General features: G+C 46.1%; 1 protein-coding gene across 6 annotated transcripts in view; it reads left to right on the top strand.

The window, feature by feature from the left end:
* Window positions 1–20,396, top strand: part of GRIP2 (glutamate receptor interacting protein 2) — a 266,386-nt gene that overhangs the window by 158,992 nt on the left and 86,998 nt on the right. The gene's annotated exons all lie outside the window — the stretch shown is intronic.

The raw sequence follows: 20,396 nt of genomic DNA on the forward strand, positions 1-20,396 counted from the left end.
TGTGTTTAAGCTCTTCTGCAGATCTTGAGGCTGATATTTCATTAACTGAACAAAACTTCTATGATCCCCTGACTGCCTCTGTGTTTCTGGGTTTGAGTTGGGAAGGGGAAAAAGAGGTGGCATGTCTGTTCCCTTCCCTAGTTCTGGGCTTCTAATAATAAGGCTGATTGCCTTTGGAGGCTTATTCCTGTAACCATATCTGGGGCTTGCCTGTTAAAAGCAGTGGGTTTAAGCCTTATTTGTTGGTGACTAAGGGTATCAGAAGTGTGACGGTCTTGATTAGATGCTTTGAAGGCAGCAGTATAGTTAAATTTAGCATGCTGCAGAAGCTGGGACTTTGTGGGAAAACGCAGTGGGAAGCTGTCTCCTTGGGCATACCTGGAGCAGTTTGGAGATGGTAGTGTGCCATGGGCATGATGGTACACTCTGGCTTCTTCTGAAGTGACCAAATTGTTGGTGAGGTGGATGCTTGTTGGGAGAACTTGAGTCATCCCTGAGAAGTAATTATTTTATTTGGCTTTATTTTTTCCTGGAACAGCAGGACTTTGTGTTCTGCTTGACTAGGGTTGCAGACTGCTCCTGCTATCTAATCTCTGCATGAGTCAGTGCGGTGGTGCGTGGTCTGCTGTGGCAGTGGGCTGTTTTCTGTTGCTCTTTCTGTTTTCTTTTAAGTCTTTGATTCCTGCTGTTCTTAATGCCGAGGAAAACAACCTTAAGAATTGCACTTATAGGTGACGTAAACTATGCAGGTTTTAACAAAATAACTGGAAGTAACTGCCCCCACCAAATACCTTAGGATGTTCCTCTAGCCTTCTATAAAGGTGTCTGTGCTGTCCTCCTTATAGACAGCAGCCATGTGCTGTGACAAAAGCCAAACCCACTGCTCTGTCTTCTAGAGATCTAAAATTATGATCCATATGCTTTAACTTCCTAACTGGTCATAATTATGTTTTAAGGTACTGAATAATCTTTTCATCTGGATGTTTTACTACTTACTTTAATTTCGGAGGCTTTCCATGTTCCTATCCTCTTCCTGACAGAGGAATTGGCTGGGAACAGAGCACTGCTGCAGCAGGGACTGCAGTCATCCCCATCCTCTGGGGTGGGAGGCAGGGACAGGGCTAGGGAGATGTCTCCTTGTGAGTATCGGAGATGTTTGGATTGACAAAGAGATCAGAGGCTGGGGTCACTGTTCTAACAGGTATTGTGTTGCTGAGCCTCAGCTGAAGGTTTATTTGTAGTTTTCTAAGCCTTTTGCATGCTGATTATTGAGAAAACTTCACCTTCAAGAGGCCACGGAATCCAAATATGTAGCAGTGATATACAATAGAAATCACATTTAGTAATGCATTTCATCCAAATCTGGATCCCCTAAAGACAACAAACTTTTTACTTCTTTCAAAATCTGTAAGATATAAGTGTCCTTTTACTTCCTGAGGCATCTGGCCAAAGTGCAGTGATATATTTTTAAAAATTTTTTTTCTCCTCGTATTTTCTGACAATTACAACTTTATCCTTTGCTTTTCTGTTCCCAAGATATGTGTATGAGCAAGTTATCTAGCTAATTACTACATACTGCTTTCTGTTATCCTACTAATTACAACTTACCTCTTTCCTATGGACCTTAGATCTCCCAAACACCTCCTAAATAACGCTGTTGTAGAAGATCAATATACCTTTGTGTGCTTCCATAGCAAACCTGCCATGCTCTGCCAGCAGTGCTTGTTGCCTCTGTGTCTGTGGTGTATTTTGTGATGGTGTTGCAGGGCTGTGCGTGTTGACTTTCTGGCACCCATGTCACTCAGTGTTGACCTTCTGGCACCTGTGTCACTCAGTAGTTCAAGTCCATGTACAAATTGCCTGGGGAGATCAGAAATCTTCAGGCTTTTAGACCTGATCTTTGCATTAAAGGGGTTAAAGTGGGGTGTGCTGCTGCTATCCAGGAGAGCGATGCTCCAGAGGAATGTACTCTGGAGGCCACCAAAGCCCATGGGAGACTGTGATCTCCCTAACAAGGGAAACACATCCCTCCACGGAGCACCTACACATGGCACAGTGTGTTTGTGTGTGTGCGTGGCTCTCATTGAGGTCCCCTGATTGTGGGGCTCTGCAGGAACAGAATTTGCTTTGAAAATCTCTACAGTTCTTGTCTTTTCCAGGTTGTAAAGGGATTCCTTGATGGATTTTTGTGTCCCCTATTTCTACTTGGATATCAGAGTTAGAGTATGTAGGTAGGGAGAATGCTTAGATATTACTAGAATTTTCCATTAGGCTGTTGGTGGTAGGGGAACAAAAATCCTGTAAGATGCTGTGATCATGATGTCTCTGCTGGTTTGTGTTAGTGCTGGCTCCGGACTGACTGGGGTTAAGCTATTACACCACCGTGGTTTTCATTCCTGTCCCCCAGGAAGGGAAGTGACACAGCTGCTAAGAGCAACTTGTCTGCTCAGTGCTCGGTGTTGGGAGCTGGTGTGTGTGTGTGTGTTCAGTGGCTGCAGGGTGACCAACAGGAATCCTGGAAATGTTAACCACTCTTTTAGTAATAATAATAAGAATGATAATAAATTAAAAATTATAGCATTAATGATGTGGAACTAGCTGAACTTGTGTGTCATAGCATGAAATATGCAGGATGTCCAACATGGGCGAGTCCCAACTGGAGACAACACTGTTGCCTTTGACCTGCTGACATCCAAATTTCTGGGATGCAAGTGAGGAGGCTTGGAGCAAGGCAACTGGAAGTACAGGACTGAGTAGGAAGTTGGGGAGAGCAGTCTTGTAGCAGTTTGGTGCTTGCTAAATGCCTGCCTTTCATCTGCTGTTGACCTGCGCTGGACTCGGAGCTAATCAGGAGATATCCAGACAAGCCTTTTGGAAAGCAGGTGTGTTTAAGCAAGCTTGGTATGCTTTGGTCTGTAAGACTCTCCTGTAAGCATCAACCAGCCTTTCAGCTGGTTGCTGTGGGAGAGAGGTTTTGATGTAATGAGATGGCACAGTTGGGTTTACTGGATTTTTTAAACTCCTGTGGTTGAAATCAGAAAATGTAGATAAAAGGCTTTGTAAGAGGCTGGCTTTGGGAGTGAGGGGACAGGGGAAGCTGACTCTCCAGTCCACATCAACTATTGCAGTAGTTTGGGCAGTGTTATAATTTTCCTTTCTTTTCCTGACAAAATCCATTAATTAAAAGGTTATATCAATCAGCATTCATTGAGTTTGACAGATCTGAGATTCGGTGCTAATTCATGGAGCAGCTCTACCTAGTGTGGGTGTGTGTGTCTTTAGGGGCTGGGGCAGCCAGCAAGTCATCTGCCACTCTGAGTTCTTGCTCCACCTACGCCTGGTTTATCTGGGAGGGGGGAAATGTGGGAGGGAGGCCTTACACAACTGGGTGAGATTAGTGAGTATCACAGAAAGAAACAACCAAGCAAGCGAAACATCTGGGTGTTAGCTATCAGAACACAAGACCTGACAAAAGGTATTTGGGCAATGACCAAAACACTCTTCCCAGAGAATTCCTACACTTCTCTATGGCCACCCCTAGCAGGTCTCTGGGACAGGCCCCAACAGTGTGGGACTGCAGCCTTGGAGTGGTTTTTCTACAAGTTAGCCCTGAGAAACATCCTAGCTGGAAATAATTGTCTATTCTAAAGTGTAATTCCTGTACCAGGTGATGTTTCTTGGGGTTGGGTTTTTCTGACACTTTCTGAAACAACATTGTGAAAGGCAAGTGCTGATATTTTTTTTCTTTTTCCTTGAGATATTCTTGTTTCCTTTCTTTGCCCTCATAACACTGATGAGGGCATCCCTCATCATCCTTATCCCCGACAGAACTTTTAAACCCTTGCTCAAATCCTTCCTCGTCATTTTGTCTAAACAGTGACATGCAGTGGTGACATAATGTGACAGAGACATATGTAACAAGCTTCTGTGGAGAAACATATGTAGGAATATATATATGTATATAAATATTTTGGTAGCACTTAAATGTATTACCAGTTTCTCCCACATTCCTTTGGTGGTGCAGCAACCGATGGTGGGGATTTTGTGCGTTATCCCCAAGCTCCCAGGCAGACACGTTGCAGCTTTCTGCTTATTCTGTTTTCATGCTCAGCCAGAGTTAGAAGGTCTTTCATAAAGTAGTGGTCACTGTTCACTTTCCAACATATACCGAGTAAACATTTTTGATAGTATTATCTTGACAATAAATAACCTGTGCTGCTCCTGCTTTGTGCTGTGTTCTCTTACCCACCGTGGCACGATGCAGTGCCCACTCCACTGTTTCCTACTGAAGTCTGTAAAGCTTTGCTGCTGCCACTGTGTGAGGGACTTTTATATGTCCATCACCACCAAATGAATGGGTGCTGATCTGGTAGGGATCCAGTTGAGCAGTCCTGGGTACATAACTCAGTGGAAATAACACTGTGTAATCTTACTCCTCACATAATCAATACCATGGTGCAGAAAGCTCTTGTGTGAACCGTCTTCAACCTACTCCCCATCACCTTCTAGTTGGCTGCTCTGTGCCTTCAAAAAGTCCTGGCTTCAGGGGCTGAAGAATATTAATTTTTTTCTTTCTTTACTGTTTGTGAGACTTAATACAAGTTAGCACAGGAATTTTGTGTCTTGCTGAGTTTACACGAGGGGAGCAGCAAAGGCAAATGTCAAAACAGGATCTCACTTCTGTCAAAAGGCTGGGAAAGGAAAAGACAAAGGGTATCCTGTGCTTCTGTTGGACTTGACTGTATTATCAACAAGCTATTATGATGGCCAAGTCAGGCCTTCCTGGCTTCAATACCTGACTTGTGAATCCTGAATAGCCTGGTGTAGCCGGATTGAAATCTGTTCTGAAGCCTAACTCCCCCTGACACCTGGTGGGGTTTTTTTGGTTTTGGGGTGGTGTTTGCTTTTGCTGTTTGGGCTTTTAAAATAATTTATTTTTAAACTGTCTAGCAGTTATTTACTCTGGTAGGTTGGCTTATACAGACAACAAAGCAAGAAAAAAATCCACTGTGCATTGCAGCAGCACCCTCTTTCTTGCAGAAAGAAAAGGGTCTTGTTGTGACCCTGTATATACGTGCGTGTAAGAATAAAAACATTAACCTGCATCCCTTCCTGTCCCCGTTGTCCTCCTGCAGCTCTCCGTTAGCCATTTTAAAAGGAGTTGTGGAGTCCAGCACTCCCAACTGAAGGGACATGCTGCTCCCTCGTGGAGCTCCACGCATTGCAGGCGAGGCTGGAGCACAGCGCTGCTTTACCTTGCAGCCTTAGGCTCAGCCCTGGTGTAGCAGCCTCTGAAACGAGTGATGCTCCTTTTTGGAAGAGAAAACGAGATTTTACAGGTGACGAAACGAAAGGGTTTCCTGTCTTTATTCTCCAGCCAGCCCTTGCCTTGGGGTGGAACATGCAGGAATATATTGTGGAACTGACTTGGCTTTGGTGAGCGGTAAGGAAGGATGAGGACATGATGGTAGGGACAGGTTTCTCCAGCCCTTTTTAGAGATTAGTTGAGCTGAAGAGCCCGTGTACATACCCAGGATGTTAGAGGCTTGCGTGCGTGTCCAGCGTGCTCCCTACAGACAGCCCTGTGTGCGCAGTGCTGCAGCCTGAGGCAAAGGCAGAGTGCTGGGCACTGCCAAACACGGGCCTAAATCAAATCCCTCTTGCAAAGCGTGGAGCAAACCTGAGGTCTGGGCTGCTCCCAGAGAGGAGGAGGAATTGCCCTGAATGTCCCCCGCTCTGTTGAGGAATATGCTAAACCCACCGTCATCCAGCGGCTTCTGTCTCTTGGAGAGTTCAATAAATAAACGATAAATGTAACGTGTGTCGGAAGTAGGTGCTTTTCTGGAGAAGAACCCTCTTCCCCGCTGATGTAAGGGGAGGGGGGGAGAGGTTGGAAGCCTGGCTGTAATCGCAAGAGGGCAGAGTTGGCTCATGGCTCCAGAGCTCCTCCAGCTCATGGATCCGGCGCAGGACAGCGGGACTGGCCTTGCCCTTGGCACCGGTGGCAGCCAGAGCAGCCGCAGTTGCTGGGCTGTTGGCACAAATGTGACTCCATCCCTCTGACTGTGCCCTTCAGCATCAGCGTTACCTGGGGGGAATATATAAATGAGAGAGGAATATCTCTTGTGACCCTTCTCTAGTTGCTTTGAAAGGTCAGCAGTACTCGTGCTACACTTGTGGGCGTCTCTCCATGACATTAATAAAAGCTTCAAAATAATATTGATGTTAGAATTGGAAACATAAATTGATTGCTAATTAGCAGCTGCACTGTGGCTCAAGCAGTGCTGGTAGTGATGCATGGAGGCAGCTTCCCAAGCAGTGTCTGCTCTGAACTCTGCAAATAGCATAAATGCAGATCACAGGTCCTGTTTGCAGTTAAAATAGTAGAGGTGCCATTGCTAATGAACACATCTTCTGAGCAGATACTCAGCAGGCTACTAATACAGGCACATTTTGAGCCTGTCTTTTGTGACATTGCCTGGAAGGACCTGGAATGATCATAGTGGGATTTCCTCCTGGTTACCTGTTGGTGGTTGCTCTTGGCACTTTCAGGTAATGCATAAATGCAGAGTTTAAGGCTTTTAAAGAGATTCTAGATTTAGAGTGATGGGAGGAAAAAGTCTTGTAGCTTCTCTTTCTGTTTCTGCAGAAAATAATGACTTGGATAAGTTCCACCACTGCCTCTGGGATCCTGCCTGGAGACTGAAGTGTAACAAAGTGCAGGTACTTTTTGGAAGTCCTTCTTGCTGAAATTGAGCCTCTTATCTTCCTCTGAGGTGCTCTGTCTCCCTGTAGAGTATCCTGGGATGGGAGAGACTTTTGTTCCAACTTCATCTGATCAAGAGCAGATCTAATACACGAGTGCCCACACAAGACACTGAGATGCCTGATCCTAGACTGGAGACAAAGCCCATGCTGAGTATCTGGGCTGCAAACACAGCCTGGATGCTGAAGCAAGTTCATCAGAGACATGAAGTAATTTGGAACGAAAAATTTGAAATAGCCCAAGGCTCTGTCGTGTTTCTGAGCGTATCATCTGGCTGAAGAAAACCCCACAGGTCATCCTTCCCTGCCTCCACTGCCCATCACTCTCAGCCCACGAGTACAGGTGTCTGTCACATGGAGTGGCATCCAGGCTCCCAAGTGCTTCTTAAGAAGGGTCTGTGGAGGTAAGAGATTCCATACAAGCTGTCTGCTGCCCTGGACCTCAAGATGAGGGGTTTTGTAGACTGTCCCCAGGACAAAGGAAATAGTGCTGCTTACTTCAACTGGTTTTCACCCTGTCACAGGGAAAGGTGTAGTCAGCCAGAGGTCCCAGGGCTGTGCAGCACTGTGGTGGAAGATAGTCTGTTTCCCACAATGAGAGTCTAATTAGATCAAAGTTCTAAAAGGCAGCTGAAGCACAGCAGAAACATCTTGTCCTTGGGAGATTGGTGGCTGAGTCACACTGTAGCTTGGGAGCTTCTCTTCCTCAAGGGATTTTTCTTTTTTTCTTTAAACTTAGAGGATTTTTGGAGCTACATGACAGAGAAACAACTGGCAGGGCTGAATTGCTTTACTTCAGCTCTCCTCCCAGCTGCAAGGTACGATCCAAAGACCATTTCCTTGTCAACAGCTTTTCCTCTTGGCTGTTTTGGTCTCTATGCCGAGGAAACACAGGTTTCTCAGTTTCCTTTTTCAGCAGTGGACTAACTTAGTGGGAAACAACCAGTGACAACCCATCAGACTTAGTGGGGTTGGATGTTTTCCTTCACTTTTTTCCCCTCTATTTTTTTTTTTTTCTTTATAACTGGACAATCTTTGAACATAGTGAACTGTTTGGAAGCAGTGTTATCCTTCTGAAATGTAGACAAACTGTAGTGCACTTACTGCAGAGGTACTTGCTGGACTGGGGAGGGCTTTTGCTTTGTGTTGTGCTTGATGTTCTGGATAAGGAGTTATGAAGAGGAGATCTTTAATGTGTGTTAATGGTTTGTGTCAAAATAGAAATTCGTAGCACAACTCTAGTGAACAGTTTGAAGTGTGGCAGTCAATACAAGTGCGACCTGTGTGATTTTTAGGTAAGACTCCATACAATCTTCACTCCAGTTTTCTGAGTTTCACTGATGCCATGAAGTCCAGCAGTAAAGCTATGATGAATGGACAGCTCTACATTCTGTGGAATTTCTCCTGGGGTGTGGGAATGGCATTTTTGGCCCTCTCCTCCAATTCTTTCCTGGAAAGAAAAATTGGAGTTGTAAAACTGAAGGCAGAGCCATGCCACCATCCAAGTCATGCTGGCAATCTCATGTGATTGGGGAGCAGCTCCCTTGTGCAGCTTCGTTAGGGTTCAGAGTTAGCTCTGCCATCTATCACGCTGTGAGTCGACACTAATCAGGTGCAATACTGGTGTCTGGATTACAGAGTCTCCTCTAATGAGGCGATGGTAGGTGGTGCATGCCATTAACCTTCCAGGCTGTTCTAATTACTCAGTTTCTGATCAGACACAGCTTGTATTAATATGCGATGGCTAAACTCAGTAGAGTGTTGTTGGAGCGTCTTAGGCTCTACAGACTCCAGAGCAGCCTCCTCTCTTTGCTTCCCTCATTCCCCTGCTCCATGCATGAGGAAAGTAAGACTGAAGCTCAGACTTGGAAGATGGGCTGGGGAGGGAATATGGGCAAAAAACTAACATTAAAGAAAAACCAAACTGCAAATACCTCTCAGTTTTTGTGTGTGTTTCCACTATTTCTCTTCTTAGTTTTCATATTTTCCCCTTAATTTTTGCCTCATCAGTCTTGGGAGCTGCTTTAAATGGGACTTTCCAAATTTACATCCCCACCCCTCACTTATTTAGCTCAAACACTGCTTCAATCCTCTTTTGCCCCTACCTGAGCCCAGCATTTTCACAGGTTAAAAGAAAAGCTTCTCTCACTGGTTAGTTGTGTTTGCTCTCCAGCTTGCTGGCGGGGTGACTTAACTCCTTGGGCTTGTAATCCATAGAGAGGTGGTGTCTGGTGGCAGACAATGCAGTGCTTAGAGTGGGCTGTGCTAGTGGGGGTGGGAAGATGTGTCCCCGTAGCTCCTGGAGCAGAGCCAGATCCTGGGGCCAAGGGTGATGGGGTGCACCTGTCTAAACAAGCAAATGCTCCCCTCCAGAGCAGGTGGGTGCCTATGGTGATGTAGGAGGGACTGCCAGTGGTGGCAGGTGGGTGCCTATGGTGATGTAGGAGGGACTAGTGGTGGGACTGCCAGCCGTGGCCTCCAAACTGGAGCAGCGTGAGAAGGATCCAGAAACCTGGGCACTGGGGTGGCTCTTCAGGGAAGCAAAGAGAAGTGGCCCTAACTTCTCCCATTGATCCAAATTTCACTGCAAAGCCTGGGGTGAGATTTTCCCAAGTACCACAGATGAGTTGACAGGAAAACACAGAAGGAAAAGGACTTTCCAAAGTGAAACAGGCGCAGTGGGAGGCATTCAATTAGCAAGGGAGCTGGTGGTAAACATTGTCCTCATCTTGATGGGAATGCATGGGGAACATAAATGTTGGTACATTTGACTTAACATGACTGAAGAGCCTCATCTGAGATGCAGAGTAATGAATCTGATGTTACTTAGATCTGAACTTGTCCCTAGGCAATGGCATTTGCCTCAGTGAAGACTCATCTTGTACTGTATGTTCATTATAACTGAATTCTGTTTAAGGATGCTCATTGTATAACATCCCATAAAATAAAATCAATTATGCTTCAGCCATCTTGTCTCTGCTAAATGTAAAATGGGGATTGATTGCCTCTGAGAAGAAAACTCCATGTGACACTTCTCATCTGTGTCTAAATGTGTTCCTGGTAGGCCAAAACCATTTAGAAACAGCTGCAGCAAGAGTCGGATGCTGGGGCTGGATGGGGGCTGGTGCTGCCTTGTCCTGTCCTCAGAGAAAGTATAGGAAGAGCTCTATGTTGCCTTAATACAGCATCCTTTTTGCAAATGTATTTGAACAACAGTCTGGAGACCAGGACAAAATTTAATACCTGATCAAATCATGCTCTTGGTGTGTCAGATTAGTTGCAGGTGTAATGGCAAAGCAGTCTTGTTTAGCTCATTTTTATCTTCTATACCAGTGGATCCAAATAGATGAAAAAGATCAGGAGTGCTGGGCCACAGCATGTGGGAGGAAAGCCTGAGTCATGGGTGGTTATTAAATGACAGCAGAATTGAAATGCCACAAAAGCCCGACCATGCACCCTTGTAGGCTGCTAATTGTTGATGCTCTGCAAAGTCCTGGCTGAACTTCTGAGAGAGCCCTGTTTCCCTAAAGGGAAAGAGGAATAAAATAGCCTTTTCTTCAACCTCTCAGCTGAGCTACGAGAACATGTATGACAGAGAAGGCATGGCCTCCCCTTGGGCTGCTGGTTGAGATGGGATAGCATCACTGCCTTGGGCCCCCAAAAAGCTTCTCCCCCACCTCTCCCATGGCACCAAGTGGAGTGACCTGAGGCTCTCTTGGCATCCTGGTGGTGGTGGTGGTTTATTGTGCCTCTGCAGGTGCAAGGACTAGGGTGCAAAGGACAGCTGCACCCTTTTGTTCTGGGGCAAATGAGTCCCAGAGAGTGATGCTGGGGAGGGTGGGAGTGTGGGGTAAAGGACTGCTGGATGCAGAAGTGCTCCTGATAGTGCTGAGAGCCCTTTTTCTTTCCCAAAAGGTAAGGGTGCCCTTCTAGTATATAAAGCTCCAGGCTCTTTTTCCTGATTGAGAATCATCTTCCATTCTGTGGTTCCCTTATTCACCAGGTCTCTTGCTTGCACTTGGGTTGGTTTTAATTCTCTCTGGGCTGTGCTGGAAACTTTTGGTCAAGGCTGAGGAACACCAGGTTTGACTGGAATGAGGTATTTTCACCGCGTAACAACTGTCACTTGAGGATTTAGTTGGAAAAATTTCACAACCTGTTTAATTTTCCTACAACCCTGGTGTCATGAGTCTAGTAGGATTCTAGGAGGATTCTGTGAATCACTCCCTGGCCTGGCACTGGTGGCCTCAGGGACATGAGAGAGAAGAGCCAAGTTCTGGAGGTGGTGTGCAGAGCTCTGCGGCATGCTGTCACCAGGTTGCCCCGACAGAAATAGCTGTGCATGCCTCAGGTTGAGGCTCTGTGTGATGAGAACGTATGAATTAGGAGCTTACTGCTCACTTTGAAGTCAGTAGAAGAAGGACCAACTTGATCCTCCCTGCTGACAGACACAAGAGATTACAACTCTTCTATCTGTGGTTTAAGATGACGTTTTGCCCCTAAACTCGGTGCTGACTAATACTGCAAAAGACATGTTGGAGCTATAGCTCAGTGCCTGGGGAGATGTTGGAGGTATTAGCAGGTCACTGGTTAAAGCTGTGTAAAACTCTCCAGGGCTTAGTTTGAGGTCAAAGCCTTGTCCCCAGATGTAAGACCTGCTTATTGTGTGGTGGGGCTCAGACACAAATCCCTGCCCCCCTTCCTCCCCAGCTCCTTTGGGCTTGCAACGCTGCTGGCTGGCTCCTTCCTTGCTTCCTTATCAGCTTGGTCATCTCTATGAAAACACAATGCTTTCCTAAATTTAGCTGTATAAGTACTGTGGGTGTTGTCCCTTCTCCCCTCTTCCCCAGTTTCAAAAGACATCTTAAAAACTGTGCAGCGATTTAAATGGCAGCTTGATGGGAATCCATAGCAAATGACTCTGCAATTAGTAAATCTCTCCTATTGTGACAGCTCTATTATTAAACTGCCATAAATGCCAGGCTATTAATCTGCTGTCTGCTCAATCCCCATGTATCCCTTTCCTTGCCTGTCCTTTTCACCATTTTATTATTTTTTTAAGTTTTAACTGCCTGCCAGCAAGTGTTTTCAGGGAGGGGGGGGTGTGAGGTAGCAGTGGGAGGAAGGCTTTGTGGCACTGTCCTTTAGGAGCTCTTCATCTGTAAGAAAGGTGAGAGAAAACAGTGAATGGTCACCTCTCACTTCCTTTGAAACTTTTGCTACTTCAAAACTGAAGTGAAACTCCTAATTTGTTAAAGTCCAAAGAAGGTGAAAGGATAGGGAGGGAAGCTGTGACAGCAATTGGGCAGCAATATTGTCTTGGGAAAAGCCATAGCTGTCCCAATGGCACATTGAACTTTGCAGCTGCCATTTCCTCCACCCTGTGACAGAGGTGAGCATCTCATTTCTGGGTGCATAAATCTGCTCTGTCACCCCAGGGCTCAGGGACAGGGGACAGGCAATGTGCTGGGGCAGGAGCCTGCAGGGCTGCAAACACCAGTGACAGCAGAGCTTCAAATTTCACCCCAAAGAGTGTTTCCATACTGGTGGTATGTTGTGTGAGGGCAGCACACTCTTGTGCACTCATCCCTCTGGACAAGCAGAGGCTGCCAATCCAGGGGCAGAGGGAGCAATAACATGTCGAGGAGTGTCTGCTGCAGCATGGGACTGGAGTGGCAGGAAGACTTCACCTTTAAATTGAGCACTGAGATCAGCTTGTTGAGGTGACACTTCTGTCCTGGGGTTTCCGCTAGGCTAGGTGTTCTCTGCAGTGATGTGAGGATGAGCTAATTCCAGGGACGTCTGTGGGCTGGTGAGAAAACACATGGGAAGGTCCCCCACCAGCTTTAAATCTGTGACCTCATGGCATAGAGCTGCTGTTCAGTGTGTTCCTGGCCTCAGTGCAGAGATTTGCCCACCTTGCAGCTCCCCATGCACTCGGGTGCCCCATGGAGGAAGAGCTGGTGGTGGTGCTTTCCACTGCTGCCTAGCAGCTTTGCAGAAAATCTGGATGTATACTTAGAAAATGTGCTTGCATAGCTGTCCTGTTCTTCTCCAGTAAGAAGTGATGCTGCCCAGTAACCAACCAACATATTTCCACCTGATGCTTTGAGAAGAGTGCATCTTGCAGTACTCTCTGGACTAGGTCTTTCTGAAAGCTTGAAAATTTGGGATTCTATGAACTTTCAACAGGTGGAATATAAAGAAAGCATCTAGCCAGGGATGGGCCTTAGAAGAGGTAACAGAAAAGTGACCTATCAGCACAAAATCTGAGACTTAAAAACTGTTGGGGGGATGAAACAAAGAGTAGAAAAACTCCTCTGATGGGGAACTGCATCTTATTTTTCAGGCTTTTCCCTCAGCCTCAATGACTTAAACACAGCTGTGATGGCGTAAATCAGCTGCACCATGTAAACACCTAAATTCTCTTTGTGTCCTGTTGCTATAGAAACTTTCCCAAAGCCTGGGTACCAGTACAGCCACTTTGCTGTTTTGGCAACACTGGATGCCTCTGAGCTGGGGCATCCAGCCCAGGAGATCTGCAGTGGACTTAGGCCCATTCTAGAAAAGTCTAGAATGCTTTTTTTGGCTGCTGAGGTATTAAAGAAAGTGAAGATCTGCATCCACTTAGTGCCAGCTTTAGTCCCTGGTGATGGGAGATGGGTTTCCACTGAACACGCTACCCTCTGTTAACTGCGGGTATTTAGGAGATTCTTAAATACAGTATTATATCCCTAATTATGCAGAAATCCTTCAATCTGGCGTGTTTCATCTGGAATTATTCTCGACCGTCAAATCCTGCCAAATACCTTCTTACAGTGAGGGAGGCTGGTGCACTTGGGTTGCCCTCTGCAGAGAGGAGATTCCTGGCCACGAGGCCAAGGCCCCTAGCCCTGGGGCAGGATGAGCAGATGTGGGTGCTGCTGGAGTGGCTGTGCCCATGTCCCTCTTCACAGTGGACAGCAGGTACAGCCACAGGCACTCACTTTCCCTCACCCATGTGGTCTCAGTGTAAACATTTATGTTGTTGGAAGTCTCCCAAATAAGGGGAGTATTTTTATTTGTCCATGGGGTTCCTTCATGGCAGTGCTTCCAAAGGAGGTTCCTTCCAACTCAAGGGATTCCATGAAGAAGGGAAAGGAGAGAGTGGCTTGGAGAGAGGACTGATGTGGCAGCTACAGGAATGACCTGTGAAGAACATTTGCACCTTCCTCCTCCAATACCCTTCTCCTCTGGCTAAATCACTGTACACCAGGAGTGAGTCATCCTGGGGATAACTACAGCTGCATGATGCTTTGTATATTTAATAATGTATTTAATCTGGCTGCAATTCAGATCACAAATACCCTTTGCAATGGTGCGACTATTGCCTAAAAAACATCCTGATGGGCTTGAGGCAATTCTATTTCTAAAGGAACCCAGTTTTCAATTACCTTGGAACACCACATAAAATGTAGGTAGTTGTTAGTCAGTCATACCTGGGCACCATCTGCATGCAATGGTCTCCAGGAGTGTGTGGTTACTGCAGGGGGGCACCTGAAATCTTGCAAGGAAGCTTTAATGTCCCCATTGTGACCCATCCCTCAGGTGTTGCTTGTTGGTTCAGAGCCTCTGTAGGCTTCACTGCTCTGTCTGATCATTTTGATCAAGACCTGTTTTCCTGTTGTCTGTCCTGTGACATATGTGCATCCATTCTCAGCTATGAAGAAAGCAGTCCCATAATTTTCACTCAAATCTCCACATCCTACTAAGCCTTATGCTGCTTCTTAGAAATGAATTTACAGTCGAGTAAAAGTGGTTTATAGTACAATTTATTTTGGAGAATAAATATTCTTAAGCGATTACTCTGTAAGTAATTGGACAGAATATTTCTATTACGAAAAGCTTTTTCTAGGGAGCTCTTCTGTAATGTTAGTTCTGTTCTGCAGTAGGTCCGCAACTGCATGTCAGGGATGTCAGCTAATGCGAAGGTGGGTGTTCACAAAACTACAAAACTAGGTATTCACAGTGCTTCTTACAGCTTTCAGAAAATAATTTTCTCTGTGCTTCTTTTTTTTTTTTTTTTGAAAAGCAGAAGACAGTCAAAGCATCTTTTTGCTAAATGTACAGCTTTAAAACTTGGTTTTCTTGACCATAATTCATCCCGTGTTGATTCTGGCTTGGATCCTGTGTGTTCATCTTTGTGGAGTAATAAGGTTTTCAGTATTGCTCCCAGTGGCCCTTGCACAGAAATACACTCTTGGAGTAGGAGGTGTAGCTCTAGAGAGTTAGCTTCTTCAGGATTTTTGTGCCTTTGAGTCCAAGAGACAACACCCAGGAAAGCAATAATGAACAAATCTCTAACTTTGAATGCCTTTTTGCACAAGTAACTACTGCGTTTCAGCATGTGAACAGCTGCTGAGGTAGCAGAGAGTGTGCACTTGCTGCCTTTCTTCATGTGTAATCAAAAGGTACAAATGAGAAGGCATCTTTCCCATAAACTGGGTCACTGGGTTAATAGAGTTTTGAAAGTATCCCCTCCTAACCCATGCCTTTAGTATCTCAGCATCCTTCTACATTTTAATACTGTCATATGCTCATGATATGCGTGTCTGTCATCTGCTTGCTCTGAGGATTTTCTCCCTTAGTTGAGGAAATACTTGCAAGATCAAGATCACTGCTGAATGCAGGATGATGCTCTGACTGGCAACAATTCATCTTCATTTGAATACTAAATATTCCAATTCACTACCTAATGAAAGGCTTGAATTAGGATAGCAACTTCGTGACTGTTCCAGGAAGGGTTTGAAAAGGCAATATTGAGCTGTACTTTATACAAATTCAGTTTTTGAAAACTAGCTGAGCTTTTGAAATTTCTGAGTCTGGTACCCATTCCCTGGACTCTTGTGTCTTTTGCTTCCATGGGTTTGACTGAGACACTCTTGTATGGGTGGTGTTTGCACTGCTTCCTTCCTGGGTTTGAGTATGTTGTCTTTGGTAGTGATTCAGCAGAAAATTCTAGGGTTTAGGGGGAGGAGGATAGGGGAAGCAGTTACTGAGCTGTATTTGCTGTTCTGTCAAAAGAGATCAATCTTCTCTTTAGTTTACAGATTGCTAAAGTTAGGAACTTAATTCAAGGGACTTAAGATGAACTGTTCTCTAGGCAAACATGTCCTTTTCCTTGGCCATTCTAGGGGAAGCCTGGTGATGCTGTTAGCCCATATAGGTGGGGGTGGATCCCTTCCCTAGTGCCTTCCTGAACAACACTGCTCAGATGTTATGACATAAAACATTAGCTTGACTTGTTGATTCAAACACTAAATGCTTCTTTCTTCTCCCCATACCTTTTGGGCCCAAGTGCTCTGTTGCTTTTCCAATCTCCAGTCTGGGCAGGGTGGGCTGACACACTGTTATTCCTAATGGTGTGGCCTTTCCTTATCTCATCATGGGAATAGGAGAAGTTGCTTTGCTAACAGGTGTGTTACCCCTTTGGGACTGGTAATCAGGATCTTGCTAGGAGGTGCCAGATGCCTGGTTTTCTGAGCACCAGGAGTGCAGATTTCATGTGAAGAAGGACTTGGTCCTCCTTGCCCTGCAGCAGCAAGAGCTGAATGGCCACAACCTTATTTTGTTCTTTTAAGATGTCTTTGAATGTACTTTTTCTCCCCTCCCCCCTTTCTAAGAAACAGGCTTCACTCTGCCTTTGCTTTTAGGGATCCTCCTCTCCTTCTTTAAGTACATCTCCCCCAGAGAGATCACAGGACCAAGCCAACCCCTCTTTCTCATGTAATGCAAATCCCATCTAGTCCAAGTAGTCAAGATTCCTAGCTAGCTTTATGTGCAGTGTGTGAGAGCGATAGGTTGTAGCTGGCACTGTGGTTAGCAGAATTAATTTCTCTCTGTTTAAATGGAAGGCAGTTGTTCTCCCAACTGGCTCCTTTAAATCTTCTCCCAGCCTAGAGCTTAGCAGCAGGTCCCAGCCACCCTGAGGTCTGTGGGATGATGTTCTGACTTCTGTGGGATAATGACTTTTCTGCCCATGTCCAAATGACACTGACTACCAGTTACAAAAGGAAAATGGTAAATTCATCTGTTAGCTGCTCTCTCTCCTGCAAGATTTACTTCCATCAGGGATTTTTACAGCCCAATGCTGTGTCTTTTGTGATGGGGATGCATGGTGGAGGAAATTTATTGTTCCCTTCCTAATAGATAGCTGTAATTCCATTTCAGAACAGCCACTTTATGTGCAAGAAAGTGATTCCATTATGCCACCACACAGCATTGGGAGCATCTGTGGCAGTGGGGCATTTGGATTAAAGAGAGTAAAGGCTGCACATCTGCTGCCCTCCACCCCTATTCACAGACCAAAGTGTTAATCCTAAAGAAAAGAGAGCAATTAGCTTGTAAACCCTTCCTGAACCCACTGGAAGATTAGCCATTTTCAATTAAAGCTTTTCAGCTGGAAAGATAATGGGCTAAAATTTCCAGCTTTAAAAAAATACTATTATTGACCATGTGGCTTTATTTCTGTCAATTTCCATCCTTTATAATTAGCTACCCTGGGATAATTAGGACTGCCTCACGCCATACCCTGATCCTCACACTCTCCCCTTACAGTGCAAACGGGAAACTGACTTTGTTGTTGGTCTATTGGCCTGTTGCAGCTATCCTGGATCCACTGTTGTTGTGTGGACCCACGCTGGGGATGAGCCTAAGCTGTATTTTATAGGTTACTGTAAGGCACGAGTGAAAGGATAAACCTTTACAGAGTGCTGTGAGCGTGCTGTAACTGCTCCCGGGGAGACAGGATGGGAGCAGGGAGGCTGATCCCATCTTGCAAACCTGCAGTAACAAGCAATCTGCAGTCCCCCAGGGAGCTCCGCACGCTCTAAAGCCAAAATACTTCATAAATCACTGGTCTCAGCACTTGGGGGTTACCCGGAGCTGTGTGTGGCTCTGCCTTGCCCCGGCTTGGGAGGTAGAACTTGGCAAGCTGGAGCGGGAGCCCGGCCAGCAGATGGAAACACCTCGCCCCAGAACACGAGTCTGCATCAACCCTGTCGGAAGGCGTCTGCGTGTTCCGGCACTTCTGAGCGCCGCATCCCCCCTCGGGGCGGCTGGGGAGAGCCGGGAGCCTTCCTGAGGGGAGCCTGACCTGGTTTCACCCCGCGCTGGGAGGCTGCTGGCTGAGCGGTGCGGTGCCTTTGGGCCATGTCTGTGACCGGCTCCCCCGCGCTCCTGCTGCCACCGCTGAGTGTGGCACTGGTGCTGCTCGGCGTGGTCTGTGCTGCCGACCCAGCGTGGCGGAGAGCTGGGGGCTGGAGCCCACACCAGCCCGTGGCCTCGTCCAGCGCTGTGTCCCCGCTCAGCTGGGCACCCCTGTCTGCACTGCCTTGTGCCCCCTGCTGCCACGAGTTACTGTCGCTTGCTTTGGTGGCTTTGGTCACTACGCGCGACTCTGAAGCACAGCCGTGCCTGTGCTGCTGGTAGCGGCTGTGCTACGTCTGAGTAAAAACAGAGGAGAGAAGCTGACCTTTCAGGGAACTGCTTGTCCGTGCAGGCTGAGGTGCCTTGCATGAGGTAGCTCCTCAGCCAAGGACTTCTGAATGAAGTGAGCTCACTGAGATACCGGAATGCAAAACCATCCGGAGCTCTGATTCCTGCCTGGGTGCAACATGGGCTGTGCTTTTTCTGAGTCACCCAAATTATTGGTATTGCTTCTAGTTCTTGGCTGTCTCCCATGCAGACCTTGGCCAGGTCTCACCTAGCTTTGCCTTGTCATTTCTAGAAGAGTTGCACAACATAGATGCTGCACGGCAGCATGCTAGAGGATATATGAAAGCCATTAAAGCTTTTTTTGGTTGAGGAATACAGCTTGGTGCTCTTGGGATTTCACTGGCCTTATCACGCTACTGATACTAACATTGTCTTTTGCAGTCAGTGCTTTTCCTGCTGTTTCTTTGTTGAAATGCATATGAAAATGTGCCTTGGAAAATATTTTATATCTGAACTAGTTAATACAGCACCTTGGAGAGAAGGTGTCTGATGCAACAGAGTACACATGAAGCCTCATTAAGCAGGAATTCAGTGATTCTGCTGAATGCCCCAGCAATTAAATTTCATCTCGTTTCATATGCAGGTCAGGAGAGTTTGGAAAGAGAATAGAGGCAGCAGAGCAATGTTGCTGTGTACTATGCAAATTAGTGTTAACATGGCATTTCATTTATTGTTAATGCATTGTTACACTGCTACTCATTGAAAGGAAACTGTGTGACAACGGATAAGACTGATGACCCACTTGCTTATTTTTCCATCTGCATTGGCAGCATTGCCTCTGAAGAGACCAGAGCCAAGAAAAAGCCTTTAAGGGGAAGATGCAGAGGTTTTTCTTTCCACAGGCAGGAATGGAGTTGGATGCTGACTAAGACTGGTCCTTCAGGCTGTAGCATTGCCTCTCTGTCTTTTGGGGTGAGATGTGGCATGGCCACATCCCTGCTACTAGAAGGGTCCTTTGTTTGGGCTCAAGCACTGGGTCCTTTTGGATCAAGAGGAAGAAGTCTTCAGTCCCTACTATTGCAAAGACCTGAGCTCTTGTGGCATGTAACATAGTAAGGGGTTCAGGGATGCTGATGTGCTTTGCAGCCCCATCCACACATCATACCTCTGCTTCCTGCCATCCTTTGGGCTGATTGAGCTCTAGGGTTGTGTCCTATTCTTGGAGGGCTGCAGTGCCAGTTTCCTGTTTTCTCTCTATATCCAAAGGTCTGTGACAGAATGCTTTCTCTCATCTGTATTTCGATTGTGTTGGAGCTTGCTTCACCTAAATTGCCCACCCATTGTGTGGAAGGAAGGTGAATACTGGCCAGCTGCTAACAGACCCATCACTATTTTCATTCTTGGTGACATGAATAAAATATAAAGAAGAAACAGCATTTTTGCTGAAAAGGAGTGATCATGAACAGGCCCTTTCAGGGCAGCCACTGGTGCAGATATTGAAGTGCCAAGTGCAGCTGCCATGCACTCGCTGTAGATTGGAGCGGTTTAATGACCTTAAAACTGGAAATCAGTCCCATCACTGAAAAGCTTAGGTGCTTACTTGCCCCCCATTTGTTTTTGCTGTCAACAAATTTGTGTTGTTCCAGTGCATGGATTACTAAAAGCTGGGAAGATGGGAGCTATCAGGCATTTTTTTTCCTCCAGAGGTATGGCGCTGCTCTCGGTTTCTGTGTCTGCATGGTTCCTCCAACCATACACATGCTTGAGGATTTTACCAGTGTCACAAGGCTGTGGGATACCAGCCAGCTGTGAAAGATTTGAGGGGGGTAAAAAGTAAAACCAATTAGGAGAATCCCCAAATGGGGTGGTGTATTTTGCACAGAAAAAAATGCTTGTTCTGTACATAAAGCCAAGAAGTAGAGATAAATGGGAGAAATATGCTCTACCTGAAAGTGTTGAACCCACTTTCAGATGCTGTGCGTGCAACTTCCAGAGCTCTGCTCCTTTTTTGGACCAGGTCATAAACTCCCACCTTGCCCTGGCAGAGCTGGTGGTTGCTGGTGGATCATTAACCTCCTGCTGTATTGCTTATTGCTGTGTCTTGTCAAGCTCATCTCCATTTGGCTTAAAAAATCATCGTAAAGCCAAGATTCATT

Source organism: Corvus hawaiiensis, chromosome 11, assembly GCF_020740725.1.
Source record: "Corvus hawaiiensis isolate bCorHaw1 chromosome 11, bCorHaw1.pri.cur, whole genome shotgun sequence".
Lineage (NCBI taxonomy): Eukaryota > Metazoa > Chordata > Aves > Passeriformes > Corvidae > Corvus > Corvus hawaiiensis.